The sequence below is a fragment of the Schistocerca piceifrons genome, chromosome 3 (genome assembly GCF_021461385.2).
Source record: "Schistocerca piceifrons isolate TAMUIC-IGC-003096 chromosome 3, iqSchPice1.1, whole genome shotgun sequence".
NCBI classification, from domain to species: Eukaryota; Metazoa; Arthropoda; class Insecta; order Orthoptera; family Acrididae; genus Schistocerca; species Schistocerca piceifrons.
Window position 1 is genome coordinate 712,618,170 of NC_060140.1, and position 14,309 is coordinate 712,632,478.

The following is a 14,309-nucleotide window of genomic DNA, read 5'->3' on the forward strand; positions in this document are numbered from 1 at the left end:
AGTACTTGGCATCACACACATTGAAAGTAATTTACATAGCTAACGTTTGCCTTCAAAAGTGGGGTAGCAAAGGTCGTTCTACATCAGCATGTATGGACGACGCTGCAACCGGAAGTTAAAGGCAATTGTTTTCACACTACTATTGAGAGGTTACGGCATACAGGACGTGCGGTAGCGTTCTCGCCTCCCGCGCCCGGGTTCCCGGGTTCGATTCCCGGCGGGGTCAGGGATTTTCTCTGCCTCGTGATGACTGGGTGTTGTGTGATGTCCTTAGGTTAGTTAGGTTTAAGTAGTTCTAAGTTCTAGGGGACTGATGACCACAGATGTTAAGTCCCACAGTGCTCAGATCCATTTTTTACGGCATACACAGTCCCCAATTGACAGGTTTGAGAATATAAGCTACAAAGTCACAGGATTAGTGCTATAAAACCGTTAACAGAATCAAATGAGAAGTTTTGTAACCAAAAAAGGTTTTGTAGATGGCGTCAAAGTTCAACACGTATTTTATATTCTATTTCTCTGAGAAACAATAATCAGTGTCACTTTTTGCTTGTTACTTTTTATACCATATATTGTGTTGGCAGAAGAGCCAACACTGTGTTACTAGTGGAGGCCGAAATACACGCATTTTAGCTCACGCAGGCTGGCGTGAGGAGGGAAGAGCTATACTGACGTGAGGTCTGGAGCATGACAAGGAATGAGAATTCAGAAAGCGGACGTGATTAGTTTGATACTTAACTTTAATCTATTAATGATGAACGTCGCTCTTTACGGTACATGATTCACAATATTGTCAGTTCAGAATACATTCTTGAAGAATATGGCGCCTTGCTAGGTCGTAGCAAATGACGTAGCTGAAGGCTATGCTAAACTGTCGTCTCTGCAAATGAGAGCGTATGTAGTCAATGAACCATAGCTAGCAAAGTCCGCTGTACAACTGGGGCGAGTGCTAGGGAGTCTCTCTAGGCCGGCCGGTGTGGTCGAGCGGTTCTAGGCGCTTCAGTCTGGAACCGCGCAACCGCCAAGTCGCAGGTTCGAATCCTGCCTCGGGCATGGATGTGTGTGATGGCCTTAGGTTAGGTTTAAGTAGTTCTAAGTTCTAGGGGACTGTTAAGTCCCATAGTGCTCAGAGCCATTTGAACCAGCCTCTCTAGACTAGACCTACCGTGTGGCGGCGCTCGGTCTGCAATCACTGATAGTGGCGACACGCGGGTCCGACGTATACTAACGGACCGCGGCCGATTTAAAGGCTACCACCTAGCAAGTGTGGTGTCTGGCGGTGACACCACGCCATATAGGATTTATTCAATGGACGTGTTTTAGGATTAATAAATCAGAAACGTAAAAGAGGCATCCATTTGAATATTAAATCACTTTAAAAGATTCACATTCCACACACAAAAATCTGGATTACCCGGGTAGGTGCGAACCAGAGACTACAAGGATGACCAAATAAGACGGAGAATTGTAAAATATACAGTGAGGAAACTTCTACTTACTTTATTTTCAAAATAAGCTACATGTGACAGTTGAAAACCTTCTGCTATACTCACGCGTTATTCGCCGGAAACTGGCCACAGTTTTACATAAGACATACTGTATTTCATATTACATACTTCCAGTTCACTTGCGGGAAATTATCGACTGTTCCCATTTCTCATTCATTTTTTCCCCGACGACGTTTCTCGTTTTCCGGAGTATCTAAACATCGGTACAGTCAAACGAAATTAGTCCTGTATATTCTAATAACGGATCGACGCATTTCAGTACCTAGGATTACGTGATGAGACATGTGTCCAAACGATAGTCGTTTAATTATAACAGAAAATTTTAGGCATCCTTTTTTATTTTTTAAATCTCCGAACTAAGCCTGGAAATCACCATCCAGATAATCTGTACCTCACTGTAGTAATGAAATATGCTTACATTTCAGTAACAAGATACTCTTAATTGTCAGAAGCATATTGAGTCGGTAACTGCCAAACGTTTGAGATAAAATATGTTTTATGTGATTCCTGTCAGATTTAGTCCTTAGAGCACGACACATCCTGAAACTTCTGGAATCAGACAAAAACTGGCAATGTTGCCCTCTCCTGGATAATTTTTTGCATAAGTCCGTGATACGAACTCAGATTTGATGCTGTAGCTTTCTCTCAGCAGAATCTGTTAACGTCTTTAGTGGAGTCTTGAGGAAGAAAGAGGAGGTGTTAGGCAACACACATCCAAGAGTTTAATCGAGAACGTAGTGAGTCCACATCTGACGCCGAAGTTCACGATCTTCAGGGAACGCCCCAGGTGTCTGCCTTCCTCACGTCCGAACACAGCGATTTTCTGTCGCCCCGTGGGGAACCGAATGTTGCCTCCTAGCTATCTGTCAGCGATATTATCTCGCGCACTCGCTAAGTATGGGATACTGGAACTTGAGGATCCCGTCACGTAGTCGAAAACTGTCGGGTAGCGCAGACTGCGGGGCAAAGAGCAATCAAGCGAAACGCGAATTACCGAGAGCAGCTGGCTCGACAGACCGATTACTACCGGGGAGCCTGTCTAATGGCTGGGACGTTCTCCTCGCCGGATACAGCACGCGCCCCGCGTCCCTGGCGATAGGCTGTGCTACTTGCTGCAGATAAGCATCTTCCCCGATGCGTTCCACTTGCTTCCTGTCCACACAGCACGTCCTATAATTAAATAATTTCTGTAATAGTATGAATCAGTCGCCCGACTGATCATTACTTCATAGTTCTAAGTGATGTAACCGTAAATGACTGGTTGTTGGATAGTAGCGGTTCACGGTTATTCAGAAACTTACACAAATATTTATGAGCATAGATGTTTGGCTTTACAAGTGGTGACGGAAAAATTCCGTTATAGAAGTAATGGGAAATAAGAGTGTTTTTTCAGCGAAAGCGGCTATTTTTGGGAGATATCGCGTGAAGAGTTTGACAGAGCACTGAAAGACCTGAGTCGAAACAAGGCCCCCGGAGTAGACAATATTCCATTGGAACTACTGACGGCCGTGGGAGAGCCAGTCCTGACAAAACTCTACCATCTGGTGAGCAAGATGTATGAAACAGGCGAAATACCCTCAGACTTCAAGAAGAATATAATAATCCCAATCCCAAAGAAAGCAGGTATTGACAGATGTGAAAATTACCGAACTATCAGCTTAATAAGTCACAGCTGCAAAATACTAACACGAATTCTTTACAGACGAATGGAAAACCTAGTAGAAGCCAACCTCGGGGAAGATCAGTTTGGATTCCGTAGAAACACTGGAACACGTGAGGCAATACTGACCTTACGACTTATCTTAGAAGAAAGATTAAGGAAAGGCAAACCTACGTTTCTAGCATTTGTAGACTTAGAGAAAGCTTTTGACAATGTTGACTGGAATACTCTCTTTCAAATTCTAAAGGTGGCAGGGGTAAAATACAGGGAGCGAAAGGCTATTTACAATTTGTACAGAAACCAGATGGCAGTTATAAGAGTCGAGGGACATGAAAGGGAAGCAGTGGTTGGGAAGGGAGTAAGACAGGGTTGTAGCCTCTCCCCGATGTTGTTCAATCTGTATATTGAGCAAGCAGTAAAGGAAACAAAAGAAAAATTCGGAGTAGGTATTAAAATTCATGGAGAAGAAATAAAAACTTTGAGGTTCGCCGATGACATTGTAATTCTGTCAGAGACAGCAAAGGACTTGCAAGAGCAGTTGAATGGAATGGACAGTGTCTTGAAAGGAGGATATAAGATGAACATCAACAAAAGCAAAACAAGGATAATGGAATGTAGTCTAATTAAGTCGGGTGATGCTGAGGGAATTAGATTAGGAAATGAGGCACTTAAAGTAGTAAAGGAGTTTTGCTATTTGGGGAGCAAAATAACTGATGATGGTCGAAGTAGAGAGGATATAAAATGTAGGCTGGCAATGGCAAGGAAAGCGTTTCTGAAGAAGAGAAATTTGTTAACATCCAGTATTGATTTAAGTGTCAGGAAGTCATTTCTGAAAGTATTCGTATGGAGTGTAGCCATGTATGGAAGTGAAACATGGACGATAAATAGTTTGGACAAGAAGAGAATAGAAGCTTTCGAAATGTTGTGCTACAGAAGAATGCTGAAGATTAGATGGGTAGATCACATAACTAATGAGGAAGTATTGAATAGGATTGGGGAGAAGAGAAGTTTGTGGCACAACTTGACCAGAAGAAGGGATCGGTTGGTAGGACATGTTCTGAGGCATCAAGGGATCACCAATTTAGTATTGGAGGGCAGCGTGGAGGGTAAAAATCGTGGAGGGAGACCAAGAGACGAATACACTAAGCAGATTCAGAAGGATGTAGGTTGCAGTAGGTACTGGGAGATGAAAAAGCTTGCACAGGATAGAGTAGCATGGAGAGCTGCATCAAACCAGTCTCAGGACTGAAGACCACAACAACAACATCGCGAAATTTGTGATTTTTCAATATAAAACTGTTATAAATCTACGGCTGTTTACTGATATTCGTAACTAATAGTTATTGAGTGTAAAAATTGCATTGTGAATCCGAATCTCCTCAAAGCTGAGGTTCATGTATAATCTTAAAATGGCAGTTCATTTCCAACATAATAACTTCGATGTAGCGGCGAAAAATAGCACAGAAACTGTCAACAAATGACAAGAAAACAACACCGAATTTGGCAGAAACAATGAAAAATTTGACAAGAAATGAAATTTAGCAGAAAAGCAACAGCGAATATGGCAAAAAACGACACAGAATTTGGTAAAAACAATATCCAATTTGTCCAAAAAAAAGACAAAATTTGCCAAACAATAACATCAAAGTTGGCAAAAAAGCATCAAATTTCGCAAAAAATAACACCCAAATTGGCAAAGCTAACACTGAATTTGGCAGAAACACTAAAAAAATTCGACAAAAAGAAACAGCGATTTGGCAAGCAAAGTAACACCGAATGTGGTAAAAAATAACAGCAAATTGGGAAAAACACCGAATATAGCAATAATGACACCGATTTTGGCAAAAAATTGCACTGTATTTCGCCATAAACAAGAATGACTTAGGCAAAACTCCCGAAGTTGGCAAAAAGATAACATGAATTCAGAAAAATAATAGTGCCGAATTTGTCCGTAAAATAAAACGGCTTTTGCTTTATATACTTATGGATTTCTGTCTTCAAGAATGCGCTTCACACTCCCTAATTCAAACATACGCTACTTGCCATTACAAATGTACCACCATGAAGATGGCATGCTGCAACGCCAAACTGGCATGACATGGTTTGATACGCAACTGATTGGCAGTTCTGCGCAACCGCAGAAAGTAGGTAAACGCCAGGGCGGGTTTCTCATTCAGAAATCGCTTCTGAATATTGATTTGTTTGTGAAAATATAGTGTTATGTCTCGTCTAGTAAAGAAAATCTTCTACCAGCGTGTGTCAGCATTTGGCAGACTCGCGGCCTATTGAGACTACGACTGTGGTTTTTTGTCCCACGATATTGCGTTTCGCTTTGGTCGGGAACCTACGACTGTCACGCTAGTACGGAATTTACGGGTTTAGAGGCATACGCTCAACGCTGTGCAGCAGCTGCGCCTGACAAGCGCCCGGTAGGACAGCCGTATTATATTCCTGTATCTGTTGCAAACAGAACTTCAGTATCAATGGTAACTGGGTTGAGTTATTTTGGGGGAGGAGACCAGACAGCGAGGTCATCGGTCTCATAGAGTTAGGGAAGGACTGGGAAGGACGTCGGCCGTGCCCTTTCGAAGGAACCGTTCCGGCATTTGCCTGGAGCGATGTAGGGAAATCACGGAAAACCTAAATCAGGATGGCCGGACACGGGATTGAACCGTCGTTCTCCTGAATGCGAGTCCAATGTGCTAGCCATTGCGCCACCCCGCAATGGTAACTGGAAGACGATGAATCTTCTGTTAAAAATGTTCTAATGCATATGACAGAGAATTATTAGTCTCTTCTCAATACTTCACTTTACTGTGAGGCAGATAAAAGAGCCGAAACGGCTGATTTATTGCAACTATGTCTTGTTTAAAAATGATTCTGACTGATCTGAACTGGCCAGCCCCGAATTCCTCTCCTGTGCCAACTTCTTGATCTCAGAGTACCACGTACACACAATGTCCTTAATTATTTGTTACATACATTTCAATATCTGTCATCCCCAACAACCTTTGCTCCCGATGGCTCCATATTGTAACGCCGAAGTGGTTCCTTTGTGTCTTAATACATGCAACATCATCATGTCTCTTTTATTACTGAGTGTTCTACACATGTTCCGTCCCTCTGATCATTCGGTGGGTTTCCTCGTTTCTTATCAATCCTCTTAACTTTCTGTGCACACATCTCACACCCTTCGATTCTTCTTCATACATTTCCCACAATCCATGATACACTTCCACGCAATGTTGTGCTCAAGACATACATTCTCAGAAATTTCTTTTTCTAATTAAGTTTTTGGTTAATAGAAAGTCTCTCAAAGCTCGTACAATGTCTAATACTGGATCCCCTGTGTCTTCTTTTAGCGAGAACAGCCCTTTTTACCTGTACCACTCTGCTTCTTATATATTTCTTTGCTTCGCCCATCACACCTTATTTTGCTTCGAAAGTAGCAGAATTCTTTCGCCTACCACGTGGTCCACAATTTTGGTGTGATATTTGTCGTGATTTGTCCTACCCCTTATTATGTTGTCTTTTTGTTTACTTTTAATCCATATTCTATGTTCATTAGACTATTCATTCCATTCAAAAGGTCCTGCAGTTCTTTATAACACAGTCATCATCAAATCATGTCACTGATATTTTTTTCATGAATTTTGACCCGACTCCGGAACCTTCCTTTAATTTCCATTGTTGTTTCTTCAATGCACAGGTTAAAAGCAGTTGAGTATGCGTATGCTCTTTTCAATCATAGCACTCTCCCTCCGTCTTCCATTCTTATTGCTTCCTCTTGGTTCCTACCTCACATCCCTTACAGTAGTCTGTAAACATTGCCAAAAGTACCAGTATTTCTCCCAGATTCGTCATCTCGTAAAATAATAACGAATTAATGACGTGTCCGCCCTTTTGCAAGAACACATTTCTTGTTTTAGTGTAATACCCAAACAAGTTTCACCACAGTTGTGGCATCCTCAATGGGATTTCTTCTTTTATTTTTCTGAAATACATACATACAGATTATATTTATGTCAGGAAATACGCTACCTCAGATTTTGTCGTTGCTGTATTTGGCTTGTCCTGAGGTTTAGCCAGTTTGTATTTGTGTACCAAACATATTTTTGATGTTTTGTTAAGTTGGGATGACCTGTGGACATCGGCAAAAATTTTTGTGAATCTTTGATATGAAGAACTATTTGGAGTTGTTCGTTATTCATAGACTATCTATCGTATTTTTCCAGTGTTTACTGACGATTCCTCCTACTCATATGTGAATACTGCGTCTTGTTATGTTGCTGTGGCTTGGATGGGAGTTTCACTGCACAGTTTACATTTCTGGTCCGCTGTCGACTGTCATTTGTGTCACTGTTTTGAGACGTAAACGAATTTTGAATCTGTTCCGTTAGTTTTCATTCTGTTTGTGTGTGTGTGTGTGTGTGTGTGTGTGTGTGTGTATGTGTGTGTGTGTTGGTAGCGTGTGTTTTATTTTGTGTTGTCTGATAGTTCGTATACAAAGATGAATAGTGTTTTGTTACAAAGTACTGTTTGCTCATTGATTACTCTTCTGCCGCGTGTGATAGCTTCTCGGATTTGGTAATTTTCTTCTGTTGTTAAAGAATGGTGGGTTTCGGAGGTCCGTTTCTATGTCACTGGTGTGGTGCTTGTTTTTATGAGTTGATCTGCAAATGTGGGATGCGTGCTGTCACTTCTCATTGCTCTTAAATGTTCTGAATATCTTCTCCGGCAGTTTCTACGAGTCTGTCCGATGAATAATTAAGCACAGTTTGTGCAGGTTATCTGGTACAAACCTGATTTGTTGAATTTGTCTGTAGTGGTAGTGGGTATTTTTTAAATCTTTCCTGAAGTGTTTTGTTTGTTTTATATGCCGCGTATTCCGTGTTTTCTCATAATCTTTCCTATTATGTATGTTATTTTGCTGTGAAATGTCGGGGTGTTCCATGTTTTCTTGTCGTTTTTGGTTTCTTCATATTGTCTATTTTGAGTGTTCTCTGTTGTTTGTTTATTACTGGGTTTTTGTGCAGTAATGCTTTTTTGTGTGTTCGGTGTCAGTTGTGTTCTAATATTATGGTTCATTTTGTCAAGAGAGTTTATTTTGTAACCTTTTTCTGCGGCAGCCTGTCTGTACTTAGTTACCTTTGTCCATTGGAATTCTGTTCAGTCTGCGTGGGAGTTGTCTGAGGCCGGCCTGCTTCTGTTGTGACGTCTAGGAAATATATTTTTTTGTCCGTTTCAGTTTCAACTATGTTCAACTTACGAGTCCATAGTACATTTTCAGCCACACACCAGTTATCTGACACCGTAGAACATCCGACTTTTGTGCTGCTAATTCATAAATTTGAAGTCGTTCTGCCAAGTCTTCATTATCAGGAAAATACGTATGGGCTCCTCAGAGATTGTACACCTCTTCCTGCTGCGTTTTTCCTTCCTACCTGTCCTCACCGGAGCCTTTTCGTTCTTTCCCTCCCCGTCACTGACGTCTTCTTCTTTCCCGTTTCCGTCATCCAAATCTGGAAAACAGTTATGTGGGCCCTCTGTATTGACTAACTATTCATGACATCACACTGGGAGAGTGCTACGTACAGAGTGACTGGCTGTCGCGCATTACCTGCTAGGTCACTTTTAAAATGATTTTCTGATCATTGACATTACATTCCATGATTTCCTATGATATTTGCTTCGGTGTTTTGTTCAAGCTGTCTAAACACTCCATAATCTGGAATTTTTGGCTCTCGTGAGCAGTAGTTCGGAAGTTATTAGTATGTTATCGAAAAAAAAATGGAAATGAGAGTATAGCATCGTCGACCGGGAGGCCTCATTCGGGAAAGTTCGGCCGCCAAGTGCAAGTTTTATTTCAGTCGACGTCACATTGGACGACTTTCACGTCGGTATGTTATCGAAATCTGATTGAAAACCAGATTGCTCCGGTTAAAGCAACGATCACCACGATTTGGTATGATCTTCTAGTTAGGCATGGTATTCAGAGGGTTAGTGCCGTTTTCTGATTGGAGTTGAAGTTTCTGAGCTATTCGTGTTTGGTACTGTTTTGGTCGTGTCATTGTACACTGTATTAGTATTATTTCGGTCGGGGGTCAGAGTTATTAATGGCCTTGCGAAATACAAATCAGATGAGGAATAAGTGCCAAGTTTGAGGTCCAGGTATTTTGGAAGGAACTTATGTAAATCGTAAAAGCAGAATTTAGTCAGAAAAATTCCTGCGGGCACAGTTTTGTAGATAGGAAGATACGCTTTACACTGACTAAAAAGCTAGTGGTGTTCTATTAAGGAAACATTCAGGGAGTTAGTAAATGCTCGAATCGAATAGCGGGAAGGGATTGCATGCTTCATCAGGCAAACAGTTGATAATTACAAAGTATTTGTATGTGAACAAATCGAGAAGTGTTTTGTATGTGGTTCACTCTCGTTAAATAGACGGTGTACATAAGCTAAGCCTAAAAAATTTAAGATTATTTAGACGAAATAAAAAAATTGATTTTATGTGACACAGTAGGGATCCAAATAGGTTAGTGGTAACACTGACGTGTGATGAATATGGGTTTCTGACATCCTAACAATTTTTTTTGTGATGGTGAGGGGGGGGGGTAGCAGGCGGGAGGGGGTTGATGGAGCTTTTGGTGTACAGGTCACCGATTGACACTCCAGAACAGCTGGTTGCCCGTTTGTAACTAGGACAATCGTTAGCACGCAGACGCCATTGTGTGTTAGTGTAAATAGAAGACATTTTCAGCGACATATCTGAAACAATATTCATCACACGGCGGTATGAACGCCATCTCGGAATATCAATTGCGTCAAAACCTCGATGGACTGGGGCAACGATACATCTGTGATATTTTTGTCGCAAAAATGTGTCTATTTTATCTCCTCCAAATACTCGAAAATTTTCCGCCTGCGTATGAGGTAAGGGAGTTTAAGCACGAGATTAGTCGGTAGCGAACCTATGCTGAAGACCACTTCGCTCGCATCTCTGGTTTGCTAAATGTGAACAAGCGTCGGTCAGTGAGCGACCTGTTGTAAAAGCACTTTATAAAATGACGGGAATTGTCAGACTCTCTTTCTAGAGAACTGCACTAAGTTGTTTCATAATAATTCTGGACTCTGAAGTTACATCGAGTCGGAACTGTAAATAATTTGGGTTAGACGTGTTCAAATATGGCAGTTTGAAAATTTTCATATGCACTCTGTGCCGTGCTACAAAAACCGCGCGGTAGCACAAACACACTTCGGACATTTAACATCATTTGTGTTTTAAGGCGGGCAAACATTTTAAGAACTTTTACTACTTCTTTATTCTTTAACTGTTGGAATGATTGGATTTTGGTAGATTTTATACTGAATGTTCCAAGAAAGAATTGGTGCATTTTCTAGATTAATGCAGGGTGGCCCAAAAGTTCGTGAACATGTGAAAATTCAATACTTCACGTAATAATGTACGTAGACAGGCGAATCTCTTGTGATGTCGGACGATCGCGGTAGTGACTTCAGGTAACCCCACAGCCAATAACCACATGGGTTGAGGTCTGTGGACCTCGGAGGCCAAGCGTGGCGGACGTGGGGACTCAGCACGCGATCCTCACCAAACGATGTGCGCAAGAGATCTTCCACACCTGTAACAATATGGGCTGGAGCACCGAACTGCATGAGACTCTTACCTTCCAGCGGGTGTTTATCAGCCAAGCTGTGCATAATCTGACTCCCTGTCCCATAACAGCTCGTCTTATGCACGACTCTCATGCGGTGTTACTGACGTGTCGCTGCCCAGCACCGTCTGTTGACCAGTTTTTGTACTGGTTTTGTGTTCATTCTTATCTCTCTACCTACATTATCCCGTGAAGTTATTAGTACATTTTCAAATGTTAACGAAAATTTGGTGATCCTCTATATGAAGTATTTGATAATAAACTGAATTTCCCATTATAACCCCTCGTCAGTAGTCGCATTCTGTTCAATAAATTTTATTGGAAGCATGTATCTTCTGGCTAGGCATAGTGTTCTGCCATTTATTCCTATGCTGTAATCGTAAATTAGGAAGCATACATCGCTTGCTTATGGCCAGTTAAAAATGTGACAATAGATGTTTATAAAAATAAATAAGAACTGCACCCCAGCCACGCCTCTTTCCCAAAATGATCTCCTTGCTTGTGTGTATGTGTGGAAATATGTCTCCACTTCGGAATTATCGATGCAAAGAAATTTAGCCGGAGACGATTCCTCCCTGATCACCCGTGATGGCCAGACCTGCATTCTTCATTTATTCGTTGCCTGCACTAACAGGTGCGCAGTTACGGATGCACAGACACGTTAATCGCTCCCTGTTCAGTGACAGCCTCCCCCGGTCCCGATAATCACGAAGCACAAGCGCCTGTGACGACCCAGAGCGAAATCTGTGCCGGTAATTACAGGTTGCAGCGGTATTTAGGTCAATCCGAAGTGCTGAATATTCACAGAGAACAAAAGCGGATGCGGAAAGCGGCGCATAAAATACGGACAATAATTCAGGATAATAACTCTTTGGCAAGCCTTACGCGCGTTTACGAGTAGGAAATTTCAATATAATGAGGCCGAATGAGTGGCGGAAAAGCCATTTGGGAACACTAATTTTCGTAGCGCCTCGAAGGCCGCGGAGAACAAAACAATGGACCAGCAGTAATTAAATGCAGGGCGAGTTAGACTGATTGATGGCGCCCTTCATTAAGTGGGCGTTCCTAATGGCGCTAGCAGCCGGGATTATATCAATTATCGTATGACTGACGAAATCATCTCGGGCGCGTAACCAGCTTCCCCGACGCACCTGTTTGCGGTCCACAAGAATTAAGATTCATCGAGATCATCAGCACTCCATTAGACGCACATTACCGGAAAGTCTTTTGCAGCCACAAGAAGCATTTAAATTGTCTTTTCCATTTATAATTTTCATTCTTACTTCTTGCTTTCGGGTCGGGGCTAAAAAAATAAGCACGTTATAAGGGCGCAGTTTGGAGCAATTATTTATAACATTTCGTTGGTTCCAGATTTCCGTTAATTCTTCTCGCAAAATGGTCGTTTCTGACTCCACAGTCAATTTTATAATTATAAATAAGACCTCCGTTCTAGGTGGCGCGCTGAATACCTCACGCTCCGCCAGTGCGGGAGCCCGGACACACGGATTTAGGTTCTTCGTGGTTTCCACAAATCACTTAAGGAAAATGTCATGATGGTTCCTACGGAAAAGGCTAAAGACTTCGTCCAACTTACACTATACATAATACGACTGCTACACGAATTAGTGCACTTCCGTTGAGTGAAGTGGAGCAGCGGGAAACAGTGCATTCATATTCAGAAGGAGCGAAGTTCAAGTACCTCCTGCGTTAGGTTTTACATTAGCAGGTTCCCGTAAACAAACTGTGGTGAGGTACTGCTATCACATCCGCATCCGACTGCCTCTCTCATCCTTGTCCAGCTGAAGGTTGACGACTATTAAACCATATGAAATAAAATCGTCATATCTTCTGAACGGTTTGAGTTAGTACATTCAAACTGCACGGTTGACCATGGGGTATGATAGGAATTAGTATGCGCATTATGGTTTGGTTTAGTGAAGAAGCCCACTTTCATTTGGGCTGGTTCGTCAGTAAGCAAAATTTGCGCTTTTGGCGATTGAGAATCCGCAATTCGCATTCGGGAAGCCGCTTCACCCTCAACAGGCGATTGTGTGATGAGCGACGTCCAATCACGGAATAATAGGTGCGATATTCCTTGATGACACAGTGGCTACCGAACGGTACGTGAAGGTTCCGGAAGATGATTTCATCCCCATCATCCAAAAGTGACCCTGATTTCGACAAAATGTGCTTCATGCAAGACGGAGCTAGACCCCACCGAAGCAGGAGAGTGTTTGATGTCTTGGAGGAGCACTTTGGGGACAGCATTGGCTCTGGTGTACTATGAGGCCACTGGTACGGGACTCGATAGGCCACCACATTCTCCGGATCTGAACACATGCGACTCCTTTTGTAGGGCAATATTGCGGGCCAGGTGTACAGAAATAACTATAAAACCATTGCTGAGATGAAAACAGCCATTCAAGAGGTCGTCGACAGCATCGATGTTCCGACACTCAGCTGGTCATGCAGAATTTCGTTATTCGTCTGCGCCACATCATCGCCAATGATGGCAGGCATATCGAACATCTCATAACGTAAAGCTGACAATCTGAAGTGATATTTACATGTTGAATAAAGCTTGTGCAAGTCGTAGTTTGTAACTAGATTACGTTATCTTTCATATAGTTCAATAATTGTCACCCTGTAAGATAAGGCTGCACCTAATTTCCTTGGCGTCGACAATGCATAAGTCTATGATTTTCCTGTTTAATTCATTCGAAAGATTACAACAGAGGGACGTCAGTTTTCAGCTTAGTACTTTATGCCCAAGCACGCCATGGACAGATAATAATGACACAAACAACTGCTTTTAAGACCTGAACACAGTAGCGAAAACTTACTGCTCTATATAGAACGCCTTGATAGATTAAAAGTGTGTGCTGCACCGAAACTCTAACCTGAAACCTTGGGTCATGCGGCCAATGCTCTATTTTCTACGCTACCTCCTCTTCTATGTTTCACTGTACTGAAATGGAACAGCCGCGCAGTTGTACAAATGATTATACAAAGGTTAGCCATAATTAAAATTTCCTTCAGACTATTCCTATCGAGCAGATGAAGAATTTTTTTGGAAGGAAGTGGCAATATCAAAGAAAACTTTTGTACAGCCGAGAGTATAGATTTGTAAAAGAACATCAATTAAATTTCTCTTGTTTCTAGACTTTTCTGTGTACTGTGCTGATATATTATTTGAACTGGTTTTTTAATATATAAGTTAGAGATATTAAGTAGCATTTAAAATAAAAAAGGATAAAAAGTCGTTTGTACCGTAAGAAAATGAGTATGCGACGATATGAGCGATTTGTTCAGATTTGTTGTAAAAAAAGTGATGGGTCTAATTTTTATAATCAAACTGCATGTATAATAAAATAAAAATGGAAATACGGCATTCCTCATTTTTACGAAAAAATTAAATAGTACTGAAAATTATACTCTCACCGCTATTGAATTTTTATATGTACTCTG